Here is a 26,625-nt window from a genome sequence, read left to right on the forward strand (position 1 = left end):
CCACCCCCAAATGTTTCTTTGGCATGCAGATTACTTTGAGCTGAAAACAGTCAAGGTCCAAAAGACCCAGGAAGAAACTCTGGCCTTCCCCCTAACTGCAGGTGGGGGATCAGTTCTGGGGGGGGGAGCCATCATCATAGATAACTATAGAGTATGAATTAGGTGTGTAGACAGGGAAAAACCTAGCAAAGCCTGTTGGTTAAAATTCCTCTCTGTGTCCCATTGTTTCTGCCTGGCCCAGTAAACAACCATTTACCAAACATTTGCTTTTCCGTCTCCGTGTCAGTTGCCTTCCGCCCTTTTCAAGTTTCAACCCACTCCCCTCAACATCCTCTTTTGTCTTTGGCTGAAGATGGTATTTAACGTGAGGGTTTCAGACATTTGGGAAAGTTACTCAGTTTTCCTGGAGTCCCTCCCATGTATATATGTTATTAAACTTGTGTTTGATTTTCTCCTGTGAATCTGTCTCATGTCAGTTTAACTCTTAGACCAGCCAGAAGAACCTAGAGGGACAGAGGAAAATTTCTTCCTCCCTGACAATATTGATGTTGTTTGGGGAAGATAAGCCTAATATAGTCAATATGCCAAATCAATACACCAAAGTCCTCATGCCCTCCCCGTGCCTTTCATTGTCCCTCACCAAAAGACGTTATTTGAGCATCCATTGATTCAAATCAGGCAATGTCAAAACAAAAGTGGTTAGGAATGCTTCATTAACAGGGGCTGGGGGCCAGGTTTATTGGATAAGTTATAGCTTAAGTAGCTGTCTTAACTGGGGACGCCTAGTTGGCTATTTGTGATTTCTTGTTCTTAAGTTTCTTTATCAGATTCAAGTGGGTGGACTCTGGCGTAGGTTTTGGCTCATTTATATAAGCGACCAAGGCATGAGAGCCACGCCAACATCATGGCCCCTCGTTTAAAGATTAACACTGCCTGCAGCCAATATTCAATCTAGAATTAGCCTTCCCTTTACCCCCATTTAATGAATTCACCGCAATAGAGTACCTTATAATTTGCCAGAATTTGAGAGATCGGGGAAATTAAAATTTCCCACAGCCAATATTTAAGCTGGATAGCTTTAGTTGGTTTTGCCACCCAATCAGATTTTTTTGAGCTTAACTCCATGATTTATAGTATCTGCAACATGTTGAAGGTATTATGGCAGTTTATATGAGATATTTAACACAAGACTTTTAAATGGTGACAGTATCAACTGTTCCATAAGAAAACCAAAGTGCAGGACGATGAAATCACTCACCCAGTTTCACACAACCAGCCAGTAGCAAAAACAAAAATTAAACTCAGATTGTTCCCAGCCCAAACCATGTGTTTTTCCCCTCGCCTTCTGCCATCTTCCTATAACCAATGTCAACACCAGCCTTTCTGTCCTCACTCTTACAAAATCACAATCACTATCATGACTCACTTCAACTTCATTGTTCTTAAAAAATGCAGTTTCCATGGAAAAACTTCTCTCCCGCCCACTCCAGGATTTATAATCCAGCTTTCAAGACCAAAGCACATTTTTCTTCTTAGGCAAATTGATTATAAGCTTTGATTAAAAGCACCTGCACATCTCCTACTCAGCTCTGCTTAGCAGGAGTTTGCTATGTGGACGACCAGACCAAGCAAATAGTACAGAGGTTTTGAGCCATTTATCCCTTCGTCGACGCCACTAAAAAGATGGTGAAATTTGGGCTTAGGCACATTTCTAAGTACTTTTCAGGTCTGAATGTATTTTATTCACTTAGCATGTATTTTGAGCGATATGAGCATATTTTCATTGACAGCGTCAGGGAAATCCCCCTTCCCCTTTCTATCTCCCGTGCTACGGACCTGGTCCAGGGCCAGCCTTTCGCAGGGGCGACCCCATTTGTCACTGGTTAACTCACGCAACACCCACAACGGAGAGCCTGCTCCGTGCGCGGCTTTTTCACGCGCGCTCTTTCATTTTGGTCCTCCGAACCGTTCTGAGAGATGCTCCCTGCTCCCGCCTCCATTTTATAAGTATATTGAAGCCAGAAAGTAACTTACCGGGTGGATGCAGCCAGGTTTGAACACGAGCGTCCTTCTGTTTTTCCTCCAAGTCCTGCAGCAGGGGGACGCCGAGCTCCTGTCCGGGAAGACCTCACGCGGGGTCCGCGCCGAGCTGCAATCAGCCGGAGGTGGGCGGAGCCTGCGGGGAGGTGGGCGGAGCCTGCGGGGAGGTGGGTGGCGCCTCCGGTGAAGGCGCTGACGCAAACCGAGAGCTTCCGCGATCGCTTGGTTTGCAAGGTGCATCGCACTGAAAACATCTTAGAACTGCGTATTCTCAGGCTCCACGGATATGCTGAGTCTGGTACTCAGCGAGCAGGCCCACTCACCTCTCTGGTCATGCCCTCAAGGTCATGTGGGTGACTGGAAGGCTGGAAAAGCACTGAACTACAAGGATCTGGAACTAGATTCTCGCAGATCTCCTTCCTCCGGCAATCAGACAATTTCCTACGCCTGTAGCTCCTTACAGAAGAAGAGCTGAGCCCGTGGCCTGACACCGCAGGAAAGGGAAGTAGAGGAAAGGAAGTGCCACTGTAACATGGAGTGTATTCAACGTTTGTGAGTTTCTGGATTTCCTCCATAACAACTGTTGTTATAGAATTCAGCCAGATTTAAGAACCTAAACGTTATTGGTAGCAGAGAATGAATTTATTCTGTACAGCCTAGGAAACAGAATGAAGGCTAGGGGAGAAAACGTAGACTCTCTGTAAGAAAGACTTTAAAAATTGAGGTGACAATGTAACAAAATCACTGAAGCTATCATTTACTGATCACGTACTATGTGCCAAACACAACTCAGATGATGCATCAAAATCAGGGCCTCGGTGGATCAGAGAAAATCGTGAATTTGCCTATTTTTAGGTAGGTTTCAGATTCTAGTATCAAATTAAAAAAAAAACCCACTGGATTTGTATGAGCAGAGAAATTTGCAAAGAATATGCACTGTATCATGTTTAGAGGGGAGAAATTTATGTGCATGTCTTCAGTCTCAGAAGAAGGTCCTATGATACTGAACCGTGGGGCTGATGTGCACCACCTCTGAGGAGAAGTGAACTGTGGAGTAGAAGTAACCCGGCCCCTTTAGCAAAGCTCAGTACCCAGAACTGAGTGCTGAGGGGAAGTAATGCTTTCAGCTCTAGAACGTATCTCATCCTGCTCCTTGGCAGAAGAGAAGGAGAGCATGGTCACTCTGAGACTAAGGAGAACTACAATTCTTGGAGCCAAAGCAAAATTCGGCATAGGACCCCCCCAAAAGACAGAACAATGGAAATGAGAAAGGGATGTTCTACCTAGAGGAGCAGCCTGGAAACATCCAGGGAGGGAAGACTTAGATTCCAACAAGTGGCAGTGATGGACAGCCGCTCGGAGGCAAAGTCCAGAACTAAAACTGGGCCAGGAGAGCCCGGGGCTGGGAGCCGTGGCCAGGAGAGGGCAGCCCCTGGGGGGTAAGTATCCGTAGTCCAGGAGCATCTTCATGGCAGAGTCAGTGGTGAGAACAGCTGCCCAAGTGACATCGGGGGTTCACATTAGAAAAGGACCACCGGGTGGGCCGGAGGCTGATTCCTGCAGCCAGCCTGATGGCATCAGTAGGGGTTTCCGCCCAAACCAAGTGACAGCAAACAGTGATGCGGCTGCTGACATTGTTAGAGAGCAGAAGCAGTATTGCAGACGTTCCCACGGTAGCCTTGGTTACATGGAAAATGGCCCCGGGGTTCCCAGAGAGACTTGAGGAGGAAGGAGGGCACCTCTGAAGGAGGAAGGGCAAGATATTTTCCCCACAACATGGAGAGGCTGGAGGATTATCTGGGCTCTGCTGACGTCTCTCTAATTCTTAAAATGCTTCCATATATTATGTGTGGTTAACCGCTTTTCTGGATTAAGAAAGAAGCCAAAGCTTAGACAGCCTTCTTACTAGCCAGACACACAGCTAATCAGCACTTCACCTCAAATTCAAGTTCAGTTTACTCAGAGTCTTCGTGCAAGTGTTTCCCAAAATGTAGCCACTTGAACACCTGCAACCGAATGACCTACAGCATCTCTAGGGCTTGAGTCCCGAAGATGGGAATTTGCAGGTCGCCCTCTGAGCAGCTCTGCATCCCGTGCAGTGAACTTCTGAGGACCGCTCATCTACTCCGTGCTGCTGCCCTAACTCAGACGACAAAACTGGGAGCCTGCAGAAGCATGTGCACCTTTGGGAAGATGCATGCCCACGCTCCTCGGATGTCAGGAGAGGTGGGGAGGAGGAGGTGCTTGATTTGATGACTTCGTAAGGCCCAAGCCACATATTTCTTTGATTTTATGAGCCAAATCTCTCAAATGTACTGGGTAGCTAATATGGGTTGAACTGGGGTGGGGGGGGTGTCCCAAAATGGTATGTTCCAAAATGGTATGTTGGATTCTAACCATCAGAACCTCAGATAGTAAGTAACCTTATTTGGAAATAAGGTCATTGAAGGAGTAATTAGTTAAGATGAAGTCACTGGAATAGAGTGGCCCTTAACCCGACCTGACCCCTGTCCTTATAGAAAGAAGGAGGATGATAGAAGACAGGCACTCAGGGACAGCATCATATGAGGACAGAAACAGAGCTCGCAGTGATGCAGCTGCAAGGCCGGGACCGCGTGGATGGCTGGCCACCCTCAGCAGCTGGGAAGAAGCCAGGAACGGTTCTAGCCAGAGTCCCCGAGGGCCAGCCAGTTTGTGGTAATATCTTAGAAGAACCCTAGGAAATGAATACAACAGCTAATGATGGAGGAATTTAGTACTTCCTCTCCTCCTTCTCTGGAGCTTAAGCTGTTCTTGTTTCTTCGTAAAGAGAGCCAGGGTTTGAAGTCCCTAGGACTGAACACATGCTATCAAGTCAAAACAGCGTCTGTCTTCACAGAATGTTGATGGAAGCTCTCTGAATCCTCCATCTTCCCCTCCTCCGCTGTCACCCTGTGGCCCTCTTTTGGGGATTATCTGTCCCTCTCCTGCTACTTTTCCTGTGAAGAGAACTTCCAAGGCACGCTCCCCGCCGCTGCAGTCCCCCTCCAAGGGTGCTGCAGCCTACGTACCAAATGGCTCCCAAACCCAGCAAGTTCTGGTGCAGGAAAGGTTATCAGTCTTCTGGGGGTGGGGTGGCAGGGACTATATCTGTGTCTCTATATGAATATAGAAATGGCATTTTAAAAACACTGCCTCTGAGTAGTTGCCGCCAGTTGGAAGGACCAAATACCCTGAAGTCTTCTGATGCTGAAACGCTGGTGTTGCCTGACAGGACCCAAACATTTGTACATCAGGGACTGATGCTAATACTGATCGCGGGAGGAAAGGCAGGGCCCAGTCCCCACTTCCGTCAGCTCAGAATAACTGTCAGCTCTTCTAAAGGCATATTTAGAGCCTGGATCCCGGGATGAATCAGACCGAGTGTTCTTATTTAGATAATAGGGAAATCAGGCCTTAGAGAATCGTTCGTCAGCAAAACTCAATCTGGGCAAGGCTGTGCCCTGGGAAAGGAAGCGAAGGACACGTGAGCCACACGCAGACCCGCCAGAGACGCCGCACAGCAAGGCGCAGAGGACAAAGAGCCACGCTGGGCTCTTCCGGACGGACGTGAAGAGGCTTCACTCGCTTTGCAAAGTTCTGTGAGCCACTTCCAACTGTAAGATCAGCATCCAAGCATAGCCCTAAAGGGGTTTCCCTCGGTCACAGTCTACTTCCACTTCCCCCTCCAGCGACCTTCCTTTTTCTCTTAGCCACAGGCCTTCCTGCAGCAAGCCGTCTGGCCCACCCGTGGGGCAGCCAGCACCTCACTCCGGGGCTCGGAAGCCGCTGCCCATCTTGTCTTGCCTAGCGTCTGGGTCCTTGGATGCAGAGGTGACTTTCCGACGGAGCCCCTGGAAGATGGAGGCTGTAACTTCTCTTCCTGAATCTTCTTCAGTATGAGGGTGGATTTAAAACAGGCTTTGGAGGAAGAGACGCCGCTGTGCATACTTGTCCTTGCCTGTTACCCAAGATGGGACAAAAGAAAGTCGTGGCAAGAGGTCAGCTCTGTTGTCTTCCTCTCTCAACATTTCTCCCAGCCCTGCCAGAGCAACGCCAGTAACGAACGACAGGCCAGAAATAGCCTGTAGACAGGAGAACTGACTTGTATTTTTAAAAGCACTTTATTTAAATTCTTTCTAGTCTTCAGATTTCCTTGGATCTGGCCTTATTTCATCTGGTGTTTTCCTTCCCTTTAAAACTCTGACAGAACTCACTAAGCAAACCACAGTGGCTCAAAATGTTTAAGAACCTCCAAACTGAAGTGCCTGCATTGTGGAAGGAGGTATCACAGCCTCATTCTTTCGAGTAATTACGGTAGGCCAGATCCTGCTTTGCTGAATAGATCTGGAACAAGATAGGAACGGTCAAAGGACTAAAGCTGCTTTCCTTCTGTGATTTTCCAGTCAGCTGTACCCTCCACTGTCTTCCTGGCACTGTGCCCAATTGTGAGACTGAAGTCATGAGGAAGACCCTGCATTTGCCCTTAATGTGCAAATCTTAGGGGAACAGAAATCCACAGAGAGGTAAGACTATTGCCCAGAGCATCGTGGTGGAAGGGAGGAGAGAGCCCAGGGGCAGGAGCTTAGAAAACTCTGCTTAAAGATTTGTAAAGCGTGGTCTTGAAGGAGGACTGAAAGTCCTCCAGGCATCGACACACAGGAGGGGGAAAGTGGAGGGGCGTGTGTGTGTTTTGGAGGTGAGGGTGGAGACCAGGAATGGCAAGGGAGAGAGGTTAGGGCCTCGGTTAAGAGAGGGAGCAAAATCTATGACAGTTTCAGAAAAGAAGAAGTTCACCAGAAATTGACACAGCTTTGTAAACTGACTATAACTTAAAAAAAAAAAAAGTTCAATGCGGATGAAGAAAGATATAAATGAGAATAAAGAGGTTAGACAAGTGCTTGGATATGAAGATGATTTTAAATTAGAAAGTTTACGTTTCACCTTGCGATGGAAAGCTGCTGACGAGCTTTACACATAAGAGTCAAGGATCTGACAATTTCTGAAAATTTCTCTGGCAGCCATGAGGGGAATGTCTTAGAGGGAACGGATGCAGGAGTGGGGTGGGGGAGCTTGTGAAATTACCTGCAGTTATAGAGGGGGCAAAGGATAAATGTCTGGGATTAGGGTAGTGTCTGAAGAGGCAGGGACATTAAACCAGGCTCTTGGCAAAAACTCTGTACAAGGCGAATTAATCTGGAATCCATTTGCTAGTTGGATAAAAAATAAAATAAAAAAGAATAACCAAAGACAAAGATGTCTCAAGAAAAATAAATGCTTCTCTCAACCCTGTCTAAGCAAGTGGCAGCAAAGAACAGAATTCTAGAATTAAAGGAAGAAATCCTAGCTAGCATCTAGACCAGTTTTCCCATTTAGAGGGAAAATAGTGCTAAATTTGAACTGATATTTTTTCCTGCTTTGTAGTTTTCTCTTACTTGCCACCATTCCACCATTAAATTCTTTGTGAAGCTGAGACTTAAGCGGCTATAAAACAGAGAGGTCACGAAAGATTCCCGTCAGGACTTCTAGTTAAATCCTTGACTTTTCTTCCTAAACAGGTCTTGAAAGCCTGTGTCACAGAGGCAGTAATTAACTCATTGTGGCCCGGTCTGTAGTAAAAAGTTCTATTCTTTCCCAGATAAATTTCCAGCTCTCTAATGACAATTCAAGCAGATCCATGACTTTACGGCTGATCTTGGTTTTAAGAGCAAGTGCTGTATAAGTAACCCAGACTCCTGTTTCGGGACTACAAATGTCCATCTGAGAATAAGTCAAAAGTTTCTTTCTTTCATCCAAATGAAAGCTGTGTTTTCTGCCCATTCCTAACCCAGCTCAGGACCTAAAGTGGGGCAAGGAAGGAACTCCTTCCTCCCCTCCTCAAGGTTCTTATGAAAGGAGGGTAGGGATACAGGAAAGGGACCGAATTTTTTCTTTGTCATTTCTTGGGTCCTGCTCTCATGGTCCTCTTTGGCTGGTACTGACTAGCCAGTGATGTCCGCCACATGGTAGATGTCACATGCGTGTTCTTCCAAGGGGCCCATTTATGGGTTTTCCAGAATTCCTCATGAGAACCTCACCACTGCACAAATTCCTACCATTGACAACTGGACCATTAGTCAGTCATTCCCTCCTCAATTTCTGCCTCTGAGAATGCATCCCACAGACTCTGCTGGCTTCCCCTTGTCCTTGAAGAACACCCTATTGGATATCTCAGAGCTGGCTCAAGTCTTGCTGCCTTTCACAGTATCCACTGGGAGCCATTCTCAAATACCCTGCTGCACCAAGCAGCGAGAGGGTGGCTGCCCTCAGCTTCCCTGTTTTCTTGCTCTGATTTCAGATGGCTCCAACCACTTCCTGCTTCTGAGCAAGCACCCGTTTCTATGGTCACCAGTCCACCTGTATTAAGCTCCACTTCAGAGCACTATATGCTGATGGGTTTCCCTGAGTGACTGGTGAATTTTGTAGCTCAGTAATAGCTACCTGGGGAGGTGGTCCCAGTCCCTTTTTTGCTGACCCCCTAAGGCTCTCTGAGCGATTCTCTTGGAGAACTCTACCTTGGGCAAGGAAAATAAAAAGTCTCAGATGTGACTACTACTGAAAATTTTTCTTGTCCTCTAACCAATTCCCTTGGAATTTCTAGTCTCCTGTTTGCATAGGTTGTTTGGGGAGGGGAGGATGGGGGATCACAAGACTGGTCTGGCAACCTCTTCCCGAGCACTGGAAGGGCTAACTGGCAATGACTCGGTGCTGTAGTTAGAATGTCACAGTACTTACTGTTCCAAGTTTGGGGCTTTAGCCCAAATTCCAAGACAATAGGAAAAGCCTCATTCAATATCTTACGTTAACATCTTTGAAAACTGAAAAGAACTTTTGTCATTGTCACTGTTGTTGAGCTCTTCAAGAGTATAAGCTCTCAGAATATAGTTTAGCTATCAGTCATGGAGTAGGGAACAGGGAATGCTGACCCCAGTGCTGTGTAGGAACTCTGCGTGGACATGGGAAGGCAAAGTTCCGTATTGGACATGGGTGATGGGGAAAGCTTAGGGACGAGATGTGTGTCTGTATGTGTGCGGGTTGGCCTAGGGGACTACTTCATTCTCTGTTTCTGGGGTCAAAACCTTGGGAGTCAAGGATGGCAAAAAAAACTCACATAACTATGAAGGATCAGAAAGCTGAGAAGGTCTATCTCAGGCTAGCACAAACCACTGAGGGGATCCCTGTGCTTTGCAAAGACCCAGAGGATGGTGCAGCAACAGCTCCAAGAAGACCCAGAGAAAGTCCCTTGGAGACTCCTGCAGCCCTGACTGTCACAGGAGAGCATTCAAAGGTGTCTGAAGTGCTAGAAGATAGAAAGAACCCTCCAAGGAGGAGACAGAATGTGTATAATTGGAGACCATGCTGAGTCAGCAAGCAGATGATACAGAGCCAGTAGGGACAGGGTTGTGACCAAGACCTGGAAGGACGAAATACACCTCAGTGGTGGCCCATTTGAACACATAATGGGCTGGGACACAACACCCACTCCCCCCATCCCCCACCCCCACCTGGGCAGGGGGCTCACGTAGACATCTGCACCCTGATGCTGCCCCAGGGTCAGAGAAGGAAAGGAGAGCGACTAGGAGAAATGGAATTGATAGAGTACTTACCTAAATGAGCTTGGATTTTAAGTGAAAATGACTGACTTACCTTAATTTGCAAGATTTAGATTTTTGCATCAGAAAAATGTAGGTGGCTCATGAGCTTAGTTGAATTCAGATACTGAGAAACATAAAGTCGTGCTTGGTGTTAAAGTTAGGTCCACTGAAAACTGGGGCAGGGGAGGCAGGAGAGGGGGACTGCCTTAGAATCCAAACAGTTTGTGCTGAAGCCGGATCCCTGTCCTGATTCTAATCATTGCCTTGCACCAAAACGGATAGTTTCCAGAACCACCAAGGGTTGATGTGGAGCATTTAAAGAAGGAAGCATTTTGCCAGCACATTTCTTTTGGATGTGATGAATCCTGCCCTGTCACAGCCAAGCCCAGCAAACAAAGCCAAAACCTAAATCTCTAAATAATGTGTTCCTTTCTTTAATCTCCATCTATTTGGACACGTATCCATGTGCATTAAAATTGGCCTCAGAATACTTGGAAGGTTTCTAACCATCATTTGTGGCAATGGAGATATACCATTTAGGTCTGGAGGCAGCATAATATGTCATTTAGCAAGAAGGCTCTCAAGTCAGCCCACTTGGGGTCAAAGCTGGAGTCTATAATTTACAAAACATGTAACCTTGAGCAAATTGCTTAAAGTTTGCATGCCTCAGTTTCTTCTCTTATAAAGTAAGGATGATTATAGTAGTTTTATCATAGTTGTCATAAATCTTAAGCCACCATATCTACAGACAGGAGAATGGGTACAGGGGTGAGTTCTCCGTCAGTGCAGACATTCAAGTTTAGGCTGGACAGCCACATGGTGGGGATGTTGCATTGGACTGAATAACTGCTGAGATCCTTTCCAACTCTGATTATCCTTTGAAAAAGAAGGCTCACAGCCAAAGAAAAAGAATCCACTTTGAGATAAACCCAATTGGCTCTCCTTTGGAAAAGGAGGCCAAATGCATACAATCTATTTAAAACTAAGATGAAATAGGCCACACCACCCTTGTTGTTGACTCAGCAGCTGGAGAGTCGTGGCCAGTGCCCTGGATGTCGAGTCAGGAGACCTGGGCTGGAATTCCAGCCCTGCTCTCAGCTGTGCGGTCTTGGGCCCCTCAAGTGCTGGATACAGTTTGCAGTTTCTTCACTGGCAAAATGGGTGTAATTTTTTTTTTCCTCAAAAGGTACTCATGAAGATTAAATGAGCCAACCTGAAACTGCTTTGAAAATGGTAAATCATAGAATGAACAGAGGTGTTATCATTTCCAGAGCTCAAATTACACTCTACGTCATTAGTTCTGAAAATAACATATGTAACCTCAGACACTGGCTGAGACTAAGCCATTATTTTAAACATCATGATAGGCGTAGAAGCTGGAAAAACTGCCATTTCAAAAGTTTTTGAATATTTTTCTACCACTCAAGAGTGGAGACTCCAATTTGCCTTTGAGGCAGGCAGTGGCTTTGTTCTGAAAAAAAGAAAATAAAAGCAAACGAAAAAACATAGCACTGGGTCATATTTGTTTATGCAAATATAAATCAGCTCTCACCTATGATTTTTAGGAACAGTGAGGTCAACCTCAACTTGAATGCTGATCACCTTAGACTCAATACTTGACTGCTTTTTTTCCCCTAAATGAGCCAGATGCATCTTCTATCAGAGCTTTTGTCTGCAAATTTTCACTCAAATATTTATTGACAGTAACTCTTTGCCAGGTGAGTTAGTGTTGACAAGTCATATATGTTCCTAACAGGGTTCATGGGCTATATAATAGGAAACAGAAAAAAAAATAAGCACAAATTACACAAATAATTTATAAAGATAAATGTCCCAAAGGCAATGAGGAATTAAAGTACTCTGACAGTCTATAGCAGAGGACCATTAAATGTGGAGTTGGCAAGGTTTTCCTAGGAAAGGAATATTGAAGCTGAACCTTCAAAGAGGAAGAGGAGCTACCCAAGTGGGAGAGGCCAGGTGAGGGCAGAAAGCTCAGGAAATGTTTCTTTGTTGTTTCCTTGAAGATAAATGGTTTTTTTTTGTTCCCCTCTCTGGGTGAGTTTAGATTACAGTGTCTATAAATAATTGCTCATTCTTAGCAACTTCTGTGTGTTCTTCTCTGGATAAATGTTATCAAGAGAAGCAAGCTGAGATGAAAAGGACTCTGTACCAGCAAGGAGATGCAGCAATTTTTACGTCTCGTCCTGGAGGAGGTGGCGTGCAGGGAACAAGACTGGGCTCAGTACTGAGCGGTTGAAACTGGACATCATGGACTGCAGTCTTGTTGGTCTGATTATCTTACTAGCTTCACTGGCGCCCAAAGGCAAGGTCACTGTCTGAGTGACACTGGATTTACACCTTATTTAAGTGGATAATCCCACTGTATCATCCCGTGCGAAGCTTAATCCTGGGACAGGAAATGAAGACTCACTTTCTGTACCTATAATTGAAGGGTACTCTTGAACCCAAACCTAAAAATAACCATGACCAGACGTGGTTGTTATGAGGTGTTCTGTGATGTGCTTTCCTTCTTTCTACCTCCATCTCTTTCTACATTTTTTAAATTGAAATACAGTTTATTTACAATGTTGTGTTGGTTTCTGGTGTACAGCATAGTGATTCAGTCATACATATTTATGTATGCATTCTTTTTCATATTCTTGTTATAGGTTATTACAAAATATTGAGTGGAGGTCCCTGTGCTATACAATAGGACCTTGCTGTTTATCTATTTTATATATAATAGTTTGTATCTGCTAATCCCAAACTTCCAATTTATCCCTCCCTACCCTTTCCCTTTTGGTAAACACAGTTTGTTTTCTATGTCTGGGAGTCTATTTCTGTTTTGTAAATAAGTTCATTTTTCTCATTATGTTAGATTCCACATATAAGTGATATGTGATATTTGTCTTTTTCTGTCTGACTTCATTTAAAAGATTATCTCTAGGTCCATCCATGGAAGTAACCTAAATGTCCACTGGCAGATGATTGGATAAAGAAGATGCGATAAACACACACACACACACACACACACACACAATGGATAATACTCAGCCATAAAAAAATAATGAAATAATGCCATTTGTGCCCCATCTTTTAATCACTTCCCACTGGAAGCCAAAGCTGATCTCAGCTGTGCTCTGCTGACTCAGCAGAACCTTCTCCTCCATACTTGGGAAGGTGTGGCCGAGAGGGGAGTCCCCTTCTGGAGTGAGAACAGTGGCACCAGCAGCATCGTGCATAGAAGACAGTTGTGTCCAGCAACATAGTGACCACACAGCGGTCAGAAATACAGTGAAAATGTTGAATTTTACCCTGGCTTTGTGACCCTGTAAAAACAGCGGTGGCTAAGAGACCTCCCACCCATTCTTTAGTGTTCTGGGAAATGGATTACTGCAAAGAAACATCCTTCCCCAAATGATGTAAGTAAGATTCACAGATACAAGACCCTTGTATCCATATGATGAACCCAGACACAAACACCTCAGTTCTCATTCTTTGACTCATGATTGGTGATGATGCTTTCCTCTGCCATCGATCAGAACAAAATGCATATTAACCCAATTTTGATTAAGTTTATTTCCGCCCCGTAAGACCCTGAATTCTGACCTCAGCCTGAGCCGGCATCCAGATACCCACTCCCTCAAAAATAGGCTGGTGGCAGCATTCTATGATCTGCTATCTGATCGAGCCATCCTTTCATGCCACCTGGTTATTTCTAGCCTTGTTTATTTCCCAAGAAAGAAAAACTCTCTTTGGCTAACCTTGATCATAAACCTTGCTGATCATATGGTCAGAGAGTCCTACTTACTGTAACAGTATAATTCTGACCATATAATCAGAGAAATAATCCTTGAATAATCCTTAAAATACTCCTTTCAAATAAAGCCTCTCTTTACTAAGCCTGGATTCATTTTTGATTTGACAGCAGCGACATGAAAATAAGTCCTGAGCAGAAACGCATGTTGGATCGCTTTCTGAACACACTTGAGTTAGAATTCTTGGGAACCCTTGGAAAGAGAAAGTAGGACAGTCCAAAAAGAAGAATTAGGTCAGAGGTTACCATGTTGTCATCATTTTGGGGTTTAATATGAAATGTGCTCTTACTTTGTGGACAATTTTGGGAACAGAGCAGTTGGGCTACATATAAAATAACTTTTAATGGGAAAAACACCACAGGTAGTAGAATCCAGCTAGTTTAGAGTAAAGAATTCTTTCTCAGATAGTGGAAATTGCTCCAGCATGTAAATCTTGCTTATCGTAAAGAATGTGCAGTTCACAAGAAAAAAAAATCCTTATCTCCACAGGCAAAGATTCTGTCTTTGGCAAAACATAGCTAAGAAAAACTCCTCTTTCCCTACTTGCGAGGAAAGACGGTCCCTAAATCTTTTCTCAAAGATGACCCCAAACATGCTTGAGACACTTAAAAACTCAACACATTCTCTCAGCACCACTTCCTATGTTCTGACATTCTCTAGACATTGAGGCTTGTCGATCTTCAATAAAAGCAGAATTATTAGCGCTTCAACTCTTATCTATACTTATCATTTAAACGTGCAATCCTTTAGAGTAAGAAATGGTCAGAATAGGGAGGAAAGGCCAGTCTTTGAAGTCAGACAAGCCTCGGTTCAAATCCAGGCTGTGTCACACAGTTGCTGTGTGATCTTAAGGGCAGGTAATTGAGCTCAGTGTGCCCATCACTCATAAAAATAACGCGAGCTGCATTAGAGTATTACTATCAGGTTAGTTAATCCCTGAAAACATCATAAGAAAGTAGTTGGTGTTGAGTAGACAGCCACTAAATATTACTTCCCTTCCCTTCACTCATGCTGAGCACATTATCAACCAGGTCTTCCATTTTCTCTGCCTCAAGTCCAGCACAATGATTAGTATCCATCACTTATTAAAGCTGATTATTTAGCCAATCTTAAAATTATTGTGGTTAGAGGCTATATAAGAAAGAACAAAATTAAGCTCAAATGATAGAGAAAATTGTCTTCTTCTTTCAATTTTACTTTCTATTACTTTAGAAATTATATGTCAGTTCCCATGCTTCCCTTCCTGTGAGTCAACCAGGGATGCCAAGCTGATGATGGAGACCAAGGGAGTGACCAGCAATGGGGAAAATCAGTATCGTGCACCTTCTGAGATGATGCACAGAGAACGATGCAACGTCATTTTTGTGGAATCCTTGCCCCAAATGTACAACTTCCATATAATTATAAGGAAATATCACACAAATACAAAGGGAGAGTTAGTCTACAAAATGATTGGTCTCTATTCTTCAAATTATCATCATGAAAGACAAGAAAAAATTGAAGAACTAACCTGGATCGAAGGAGATGAAAACTATGACAAAATGCAGCCAGTCATCCTGACTTGCATCTTGGGCTAGAGAAAAAATGAGGTTTGTTTATTTGCTAGTTTGGCTGAAAATGTCTCATTATTGGGACAATTGATAAAATTTTAATGGGGTCTGTATACTGGATAGTAATATCATACCAAATTATTGATTTAGATGGTTTTAATGTGGTTATGTAGGAATGTACCCTCATATTTTAGAAAATACACATTGAAGTAGACATACATGAAGAGAGAGGACAAATGTGGTAGAATGTTAACAATTAGAAACTGGGTAAGGGGGAGAGTACAGCTCAGTGGTAGAGTGCGTGCTTAGCATGCACAAGGTCCTGGATTCAATCCCCAGTACCTCCATTTAAATAAATAAACTGAATAAAATTACCCTCTCCTTTTCGTAAGTTATATTTATTTCAAATTTAAAAGCTTAACATCTATTAAATAGTAAGTTAGACTCATCAGAATTCCCAATTTCCAGACAGTGTATCTTTATTCACCCAACAGAAGACCATGTTAAGCAAAGATTTCTTAAATAGGACCCCAAAAGCATTAATTATAAAATGAAAAACATAAACATGACTTTTTAAAATTAAGAAATTGTCCATCAAAAGACATCAAGAAAGTGACTAGTCAGTGTGTTGATAAGGATAAGAGTCACAATATATACGCAACGCAAAACTCGTATCCAGAATATATAAAGCAGTCCTATAAAACAACAACAAAAAGAAAGACAATCCAATTTTTTTTAAAAAATTGAGAATAGTTTGAGCAAGTATTTCACAAAACAGAATATCCAAATGGCCAGAGCTCATTAGTCATCAGGGAAACATAAATTAAAAGCACAACTGCAGTACATCACTACACACCCACGAGACTGGATAAATACCAAAGACTGACAATATCAAATGCTACTGAAGGTGGAAAGCATTGGAACTTGCACACATTTCTGGTGGGAGTGTAAATTTGTCCATCTCTCTTAGAAATACTTTTGCATTGTTTAATAAAGCTATAAACACATCTCTCTCCTATGAGCTAGCAATTCTATTCTTAGGAATATACTCAGGGTGGATGGCTGCACATATCCCTATATACCACCTCAAAAGGTCATATGAATAAAATCTAGTCCCCATAAAAGGGGAAAATGCAGTCACATCTGGTTGGCACAATCTATCGTCTGTGTTGGATAATTTACATTTATATGTGTCATGTGTGACAACAAAGAAACTGAGAAAGCTAGATTATTGATAACTCTAGAGTCAGAATGTGTCTACTTAAAAAGGTAGCAGAAACAAAGATGAACTGAAACCTCATAAAGGTTGGATTTCTGTAAAAATTGATATCTCAAGAGATGGAGAATTCAAGGCACCTTTTATCTGCAAGTTCTTTCCTGCTAATATCTCTAGTCAATCCTGCCCCAAACAGGGTGTGCATTAAGAGCCTCCAGCAACATTTGGGTTAGGAGGGCATGGGGTGAAGCTTAGATGTCCCATGAACCTCCTGGTCCAGGGCACCCCACTGGAATAATCCTTCCTTCTCATCTCTGATGAGAGTCTCCTTGGTTGGATCCCTGAAACCTGACCATCATCTGCCAGTTCCTTCCCTTGGGGGGAAAAAAAATCCCTCTCCCATCTTCCTGGATACCAGTGTCATATTTTAAATTGATTTATTATTCCCTAAAATGATGACGCTTCCTCCCTGCTCACACATCTAGAAAGCCCAGTTACCTGCACTGCTGCTCTGATCACGCAATAGGTTGGAACTTCTTGGACAATAACCCTGGTCTAAAAAAACTCATGCTCCTGCATAACACATATTAGAACATGCCAGGACCTGGCTTTTGAGGATAGATTCCATAGGCAAATCATTTCTCTAAAGTCCAGTGCACTGAGACAGTTTCTTCCTATTCCTCGTCATCTTAGTGTTCCTTGCAGGTGTGTCCACCCCAGTTAACACTAATCATACTCAAAACATCAGGAAATCTCAGAAGACCATCCTTTACTGCTCAGAATCCCATGCATCTATTATTTGAATAGGTCAGATATTTAGATAAAGAAGTGCCAAAACCCTTGTTAGGATGGAAGGACTCCTAAAGGGGATGAAATGCTTATAACACCAGAATATCTACTGCCCAATAATCTGTAGCCTTAGGAACCTTAGAACAAGGTCTAGAACAGCATTCAATAGCTTCTTATGCTTGAGGTCAATGTTCTCTGACTGTTATTTATTCTGTTATAAGCCGTAGGGGGAGAGAGAGAGAGAAAGAGAAAGGGAGAAAGAAAGGAACTTGATCACCCACATATTTGCTAGTGGGAAAGAACAGCTGAGTTGTGGATGGATTTTTAAATATATTTTTATTGCAGTATAGTCAGTTTACAATGTTGTGTCAGCTTTCTGGTGTACAGCATAATGAGTCAGTCATACATGAACATACGTATATTATTTTTTACCATAAGTTACTGCAAGACATTGAATATAGTTCCCTGTGCTATACAGTATGAACTTGTTTATCTATTTTATATATATTAGTTAGTATCTGCAAATCTCTAACACCCAATTTATCCCTTCCCACCCCCTTCTTTCCTCTCCCCCTGCTGATAACCATAAGTTTGTTCTCTATGTCTGTGAGTCTGTTTCTGTTTTGTAAATAAGTTTATTTGTCTTTTTTTTTTAAGATTTCACATGTAAGTGATATCATATGGTATTTTTCTTTCTCTTTCTGGCCTACTTCACTTAGAATGACAATCTCCAGGTCTACCCATGTTGCTGCAAACGGCATTATTTTATTAGTTTTTATGGCTGAATAGAAGTTGGAAAAAGAATGAAGATGGAGGAATAACCCTCTCAGACTTCAGACACTACTACAGAGCTACAGTAATCAAAACAGCATGGTACTGGTACAAAAGTAAACGTATGGATCAATGGAACACAATAGAGAGCCCAGAAATAAGCCCACAAGCTTTTGGTCAATTAATCTTTGACAGAGAAGGCAAGAACATACAATGGAATGGATGATTACTGATGGTTGACATGTGCAGGAGTGTGAACAGGAAGGCACAGCATTGCAGAGTGGGTGGCAGTAAGGATGGCTCCATATTCAGAAAGTCCCCCTCCCATTTTGACTACGCAACTTAGATTGCCAAACTCTGGTCAAGAATTAAGTACGCATTAGAGGCATTATTACAACTAGAGTCCTTTAGAATGGGTCCAACAGGACAATGGCCCCAGAAGGTTATCAGGTCCTGAACTGGCCATCCAGCAACAAATCCTATTGTCTCTATTTCTCAGTTCCCCCCTCTCTATTCCTATTGTTTCTGTCTACTTTAGAAAAGTTATGATCTCTTACCTGGAATATTGCAACAGCCTCCTAATTTTCCCTCCTTCTAAGCTTTCTGCCCCCAATCTCATATTCAATGTGGTAGTCATGATCTGTCAAAAACTAAAATATGACCCTGTCACTCCTCCAGTTAACATCCTCCAGTGGCTTCCCATGCTCTCCAGTCATGAAAAACCCTCTATGATCTGGTTCTTCCCAGCCATAGGCCTATATGGAAACAACTCACTAATCAGAGCCTGACATTAAGTAGGTATACTCTGTTGATATTTGTTGAATGAATAACTAAAGAATAAGTAAATCTATAGACGTCATCAATGCAAGGCCAGTTGAATATCTTAGCTAAATATATTGGTGGGCGGGGCAGAGAAAGGTTTATTATAAGGCCAAACAAGGAGAACAGGTGGCTCATGCTTGAAAAACCCAACTTCTAGATATGTTTTGTGTCAATTCTAGTTTGCAGCAGAGAGTTTGGAGGAGGAGGAACCCCTCTGACTATACGTCAGTATTCACAGGGTTGGGAGCTAAAGACTCTTCTTCTGATATATAAGTTTCCATCCAGATGCTGGCTCCATAGAAGCTTTAATAATAGAAAAACCCGAGTCTAAGCCTGTTGCCTAAGTTTCCCTTTGTTCATATCTACATCTGGACAGAGATAAATATGCTTTTTATCCCATGTAGACATAAAAAATATGCCTTCTTCCTACATGGAGCAAATGTCCACCTCAATTGATTTCAAACCATCGCCATGGAGAAACTATACAGTGCTTCATTAATGTAGTTTCCATCTCTCCCTTACTCCTAATACATCTTACAGACAGTAAAATTTATCTTCCTATAACACTGATCTCCCCACCTCCTCCCTCCTCTTGCTTTAATATTCTCTCTCTCCACTGTGTGTTAGCATTTTAATAGGAAAAAGCTGGTGTGTAACAGGAACCTTTAATTTTTAGTCTACATTAGCAATGAACAATGGTGAAATTTTAGGGACTGTGGTTATAAACTTCAGTAAGAAATCACTAGAGACAAGATGGTCAGAAAAGGGAATTTTTGCCTCATATTATCTTGATCTTCATGAGTTTCTCTTAGAACAATTAGCTGTTTTTGTGCAGCCAGTGTTCTCTGAAAACTGTAGAGCAGTATGCCTTTAATGGTATGAGTGGTGTTAACTTGGGCACCCATGTACAATCGATTCTTCCCCACTAGAATATGGGCCTGGTAATAAAAATCCTATGTTCATGGCTATTCAGATTCTCTCGGAATGTTGGCATTTGTTTTGAAACCCATCGTTCTGAACGTATCCAGAGCTGCTATGTTTATGTATGACAGGAGTGAGAGAGGTGATAAAGCCAAGATCGATTGCTTAGTAATAGACAAGATTCCATAGACATTAAAGGGTATTTGTAATTTAGGCCCCATAATATGGCCTAATGCCCTATCTTATGTAGCTATTGATTTTTCAATAATAGGACAGCCCCAGAAAATCTTTCAGGACTGAGTTCTCCCTGCTACATCCAGCAAAGAAAACAGGTCTCTTTGACAGGAGCCTGGCCTGGAGAAGCATCTTCTATTCTGAAAGCTGCAAGGACTCTCTGGTTTTTGAGCTCCCTTGTTAACATGGCTTCTGCGTCCCTCCCTTTTTTCATCTCCTCAAAAATAAAAAATAAATAATAAATAACTTAAAAAAAAAAAACAATGTTAAGAGGGGTCTTACTTAGCAGCTCACCATTAACCACTGTGATTGGAAGTGACGCCTTGAAAAGACCTATCACTTAAAAAAAATTATTCCAAAGACATATATTAAGTGCCTTTAATATGCCAGGATCTATGTGAGAACGGAGATTAGAACAATGAATAAGACGCTAAAACATGGTTCTATCCCTTAGGAACTAACAGTCTAGTAGGAATAACAGGCAATTAAATAAGTACAATGTGATAATAATACAAGCGTCCAGAAGACACAGATGGAACATAGAGGTGAGGACCAATCCCCTTTAACACAAGCCTAAGATCTGGCTGGAACGGCCCAGAGACTGCCAAAACCCCAGAAAACGTGAAGACAGACTGTGGCTTTATTACAGGTTAAATGTCACCAAGGGGCAGCCTCTAAGACAAATGCATACTTCATCCACTTGGCTATTCCCAGGGAGTTCTAGGAGAGCATGCCTCGTGCTGTCATTGCAGGGTCCCAGGTCAAATCCTTCTTCTGAAAACATTTTACCTACCCCTGGAAGGCCCAGTTAGCTCTTTTCTCCTATAGCACTATATTCACACAACTCAAGCTTTTTGGCTTGCATTTTAGATTGTTTGGATAAATAATATGTTATGAGCTCAAGGTCAATGACTCTGTTAATAAGTTGCTCTTGCTGCTACATCCATGCTGGCCTTGTTCTGTGTTTCTCTAAATGTACTCTTGTTTTATTTTTGTATGACTAAACGTCTACTTTTTCCTAAGCCATACAAAAAATATAAAACACAGGGAAACATCATAAATCCACATTCTGACACTACTTCTGGTTACATTCTATGATCATGGTCCTTGGGCATGTCCTTTTAACTTTGATGAACATACTTTCCTCATCTGTAATGTATCTTTCTTTGCATAATCCAAAAGGCCAAAGCAGCGGTTCTCAAATACTTGCTTTCAGGAACCCTTTAAAATCTTAACAACTATTGGTGACCTCAGAGAACTTTTTTCCCCTCTAAATGTGGATTTTATCTATTAATGTTTAGTTAGAAGTCAAAACTGGAGAAATCAAAAAAATATATATTAATTCATTTAAAAATAAGAAGCTCTAAACATGTTAATGTAAACATTTCAATGAAAATGACTGTTTTTCAAAAAATAATGAGAAAAGTGGCATTATGTTACATCTTGTAATATCTTTTTAATGCCTGGTTTAATAAAAGACAATTAATTCTCATATCTGCTTCTACATTTGATCTTCTTCTTTGGTTGAAATATATGAAGAAAACTTGGTCTCTCCAGACACACAATTGGAAAAAACCTGAATTATTTGAACAGCCTTTTCAGATAATTATGGACATTCTGCTTTGGTACTATACTAAAACTGAAGAAATAGTAGCTTCTTAAAAATTGGTTGCAATGTGGAATCTAAAACCACGTCCATGAACTTTTTATAATCTGGTGAATTAAAATCTGCTTCCTTATTTACATCTGGAATGGATTTTTTAATTCATAAATCTTTTTGTTGTATTGGTCATTTGGAAAATACCAGTTCACTGAGTTATTCAGATTTTCAAAATATGTACATTTTAAAAGGTATTTTAAAACACAATATTAAAAAATCACATTTGTTGACATCACTACAGATCTCATTAGAGAAGTCTCTAAATATTGAAAAACTGTCCAACCCATGGTAGTCTATGCAAGTTTTAAAATTTATATTATATTATATATTAATTATATTTATCTGAAAACTTGAATGTTACCATTGGTCAAGAATGCAATCAGTTGCCGTCCTTGATGTAACAAGCTCACTTCACTCATTTTGGAGAAAACGTGTTAAATATTCAAGCCTGACAAGCTATTCTCTGCCAGCTGTTCTTTCAAGAAAAAAATGGTGCTCTGTGAAAAAAGTGTCTAGTTCAACCAGCATCTCAAGCCATTGTGCAAGTGCTCTTCTTTGAGACAAGTATTGTAGCTGGATAGTCAGCAGAAATATTTTTATGTCTGTATTTCCCAAATTGCAGGCTGAAGCACCTCTAAAACACCTCTAAAACACCACCGCTCCAAACGGTATTTAAAGTTTTAAGGGAGACACCACAACATCTGTTGGACATTGGGCAAAAATCAACCTGCAAATGGAAAGGAGAGTGGCATCCAATCTGATTCCAAGGTTTGAAAAATTGATTCAGTGACCAATAGGCACATCCCTTTGGTAAGTATTTGTCATCTATGAATGCCATAATGATATTAATGTTTATATATGTGTGTGTGTGTGTGTATAAATAAATATGTATATTACTACATATATATGTATAATTTTTCAAATGTGTACTAAATTGTTTTGGACCTACTTAAAAAGTGGAACTGGTAGTTTTCTTTTTTGTTTGCTTGTCTGTTTTGATCTAGGGGTTACCATAAAAAAAATCATCGAGGAACTAATGGGAAGCTTAGAAACCTGAGCTTTATGTGTATTTCCCATTTGATCATACAGGATATTAAACAGCTACATACTTAAAGGTTAGATATTTAATAAAAGCGATATTTTTTTTACCACTTCATCAAAGAAAGTCTTAGGTGAAATTGTCTTTTTTCTTTTTTCCTGAGAGTGCATTGTGGTAAAAACTGTAATAACTACTCGAATAGTTTGGTGCCACTGCCAAGATTCATACTAAGGTGTCAGTACTTTTACCTACAATTGCTTTTGCTCCACCAGTAAATGCCAATATGGTGAAAAAGGCAAATAATTTCTAAATGTTGTTATAAAAATAGTCTTGACCTTACATGTCCATTGAAAATGGATCCCCAGGGACCATGCTTTGAAAACCACTAAATTAAAGGAATGATCAAATGTAATCAATGTGAAGATCTTCATGTAACATAATGGCAGACACCTTCTAGTTATTCATGTCTTGCTCTCTCCTCTCTTACTGTATAATCCTTGGCCTGGAAACCAGTGGCCTCATTCTGAGTTTATTAAGCTGTTCTTTGTTCTTAAGTTCTAAGAATAAATCATCTACTCTTGAACTCTAGACCCAGGCTTTTTGCAAGCTACTGACAGTGACCCTGGTTTTCTATACATTTGTCACTCTCAAGACTTTCGCCAACCAGATCCATTGACGAGGCAGAAAACTTGGTGTCAAATAATAGAATTTGATGGCTAACAAGCAAAAAAGGAATTTACTGAAAAGAAACCAGGTGGCTCACAAAACTGACTAGAAGGCTGGTGTCTCAGTTTCAAGCTTGAAATGAGGGAGGAAAAGCAGAGCCAAGATCACGCCCCAGATCACAGCATTTGGAATGCACTCGCTGCCTCTGGATACTCACTGTCCCATCACTGAGTTCTTGACTCCACCAGAGCTGCTGAAGATAACCTCTGACAGACTCCACACCTCTGTGTCATTTTCTCAAAATTCAGCTCTTGGGTGGGAGCAAGTGATTGACTGTGGTTGAGCCATGGACCCCTGCTCTGTCAGGAAGAAGGGAGAGTAAATATCTTTCCTCTTTCAGCTTCTCACTCCCATCTATTTAGAGCTTCAACTGAGATAGGAAGGCTGTTTGACACTGAGAGGTTAAACTGACAAATGTCAATACTGTTCCCTCCTTTAGTGAAAAAGATTCAAACACATGCTTCTTTCCAATCTACAATTAAGAAAAATGCTTACCCCTGATAAAATGGCTCCACAAGGAAAGACATCTCAAAATTGACATCTGAGTTAGAACAATATCTGCAAGTTCAGCATATCCTGGCAATATCTATTTCTCCTATAGGTAGTTCTTTGTGATTTTACCACAATATCTGGTAAGTATCACCCTCATATATTTTTATCAAATAGTTAGAGGGAGGTGAACGAAAAACAAGACATCAGTTAAATTATATAGCTATGTAATTAACCCATAACAGAAGGAAATATAGATAATGCCATAGTACTTAAGTCTGCAACTGTTCACTATATTGTAATTGATATTCATGACTTTTCTCTTCATATATCTTCCTCCTGTATTTTTCAAGTTCAGCCAATACTTTGGTTCTTCAGAGACAACCTGCAGTTTAATGACTAAAATCTTTATGCCCAATGGGTCTGGAAACTTGGGGTCCTAACAAAATATGACTGAAGTTGTTTACCACTAACTCTTAATGCCAGTAATACTAGAAAGTGTTCTGTGTTCCAGGAGATTCTTTGTATATCATTCATACTCTTTGTTACCCCCATAAATTAGCAACAACTCTATTTCCCCTGGAAAGCTGGACCCAACCACCCTAGGCAATATCCTAATCCCTGTTTTAGCTTGCTTGCTTTGTCTTAGGAGGAGTCTGACATAATCAGGACCAATCAAACTGTTCCTGGATCCCCTGGTGTGTGCAACCAATCCAAAAATGGGCAGAAGACCTAAACAAGAAATTCTCCAAGGAAGAGATACAAATGGCCAATAGGCACATGAAAAAATGCTCAATATTGCTAATTACCAGAGAAATGCAAATCAAAACTACAATGAGGTATCACCTCACACCAGTCAGAATGGCAATCATTCAAGAGTCCACAAACGATAAATGCTGGAGAAGGTGTGGAGAAAAGGGAACCCTCCTAAACTGTTGGTGAGAATGTAGTTTGGTGCAACCGTTATGGAAAACAGTATGGAGATTCCTCAAAAGCCTAAAAATAGACTTATCACATAATCCAGCAATCCCACTCCTGGGCATACATCCAGAGGGAGCTCTAATTCAAAAAGATACATGCACCCAAGTGTTCATAGCAGCACTGTTTACAATAGCCAAGACATGGAAACAACCTAAATGTCCATCAACGGATGACTGGATAAAGAAGCAGTAGTATATTTATACAATGGAATACTACTCAGCCATAAAAATGAATAAAATAATGCCATTTGCCGCAACATGGATGGACCTGGAGATTGTCATTCTAAGTGAAGTAAGCCAGAAAGAGAAAGAAAAATACCATATGACATCACTCATATGTGGAATCTAAAAAAAAAGGCAAATAAACTTGTTTACAAAACAGAAATAGACTCATAGATGTAGAAAACAAACTTATGGTTACTGGTGGGGAAGGGGGTGGGAAGGAATAAATTGGGAATCTGAGATTTGCAGGTACTAACTAATATATATAAAATAGATAAGAAGTTCATACTGTATTGCACAGGGAACTATATTCAGTATCTTATAGTAACTCATGGTGGAAAAGAATATGAAAACAAATATATGTATGTTCATGTATGATGGAAGCATTGTGCTGTATACCAGAAATTGACACAATATTATAAACTGACTATACTTCAATAAAAAATATGTATATAAAAAAAATGTAGTTAGCTCCAGGCTTCTCTTCCTAAACATGAGACAAGGAGAAAAAACATTTACAGAGTTCTTAAGAAAAAAATGTTTGTACACTAAAAATTCTATAGTGAGGAAAAGAAATAGAACAAAATGCCACAGATATGGAAATGCTCAGTTATTATATCTCTAAGAATCAAGTCACAAAGTATTAAATCAAAATGAAATTAGTTAACTGGATGTTGAATAAAAAATAAATAAATAAAGAATGGAAAACCAGAGTTCAAAGACAAGAAACAAAAAAGACTGGTGGAAAGATACTACAGAAACTGACTGAGCAGAGTTAACTACAAACAATTATTGGAAATATGGTTTAAAAATATTGGTACCTAATATTAATGTTAACAATATGGGTCTCAAATCCTAGGTTATATCAACAAAATTCTGGGTAATGGTGAAAGAGTTAAAATGGGTGAAAAATGAAAGAAGTGAAAGTAAAAGTTAATTCCTCAACTAACATATGAAAACCAACTGATATTATCTCAAACTGGGTATAGAGTACAATAAGTTCGATTAAAAAACCATTTAGAACAAAAGTTAACTAGTTAATTAAAAAAGAGAATATATCCGGAGAAAAATAGAATTCGAAAAGGCACTTGCACTTCAACGTTCACAACAGCACTATTTACAATAGCCAAGACATAGAAACAACCCAAATGTCCATCAACAGGTGACTGGATAAAGAAGATGTGGTACACATATACAATGGAACACTACTTGGCCATAAAAAAGAATAAAATAATGCCATTTGCAGCAATATGGATGGACCTGAAGATTGTCATTCTAAGTGAAGTGGGCTGGAAAGAAAAAGAAAAATGCCATATGACATCATTTATATGAGGAACCTAAAAAATAATAACAATGATAATAATGACACAAATGAACTAATTATTATTTTGATTTCTTGAGTATATGTAAGCACATTTGACTGTCCTTTATGATTGGATTACTGCATTCTGTTGATTCTTATTTTGTAGTTGGCTTTATTCCCCTGATAACTATGTAAGTTTAAAAAGCTAAAGATCTAATCTGTTCTTAGAAACAATAATTAGTACATATATGTAAATTAAAAAAAAGTGCAGTATACTGTACATATGTATTGACATGCAATATAATGCATACGTAGAGTCGAACTGTAATAATTCTACCTAATAAAACTGAAAAAGGAGAAAAAACAAAACAAAACAAAAAGCAGAATAATTTG

General features: G+C 41.0%; 1 long non-coding RNA gene across 1 annotated transcript in view; it reads right to left on the bottom strand.

Moving 5' to 3' along the window:
- The window catches only part of LOC140685781 (uncharacterized), a 66,153-nt gene extending 63,790 nt beyond the window's left edge, over positions 1–2,363 (bottom strand). Inside the window, exon 1 of the long non-coding RNA XR_012059210.1 lies at positions 2,035–2,363. This is a non-coding gene — a long non-coding RNA (uncharacterized lncRNA). The remainder of the gene's footprint in view (positions 1–2,034) is intronic.
- Positions 2,364–26,625: the final 24,262 nt, after the last annotated feature.

Source organism: Vicugna pacos, chromosome 15 (assembly GCF_048564905.1).
Source record: "Vicugna pacos chromosome 15, VicPac4, whole genome shotgun sequence".
Taxonomy (NCBI): Eukaryota; Metazoa; Chordata; class Mammalia; order Artiodactyla; family Camelidae; genus Vicugna; species Vicugna pacos.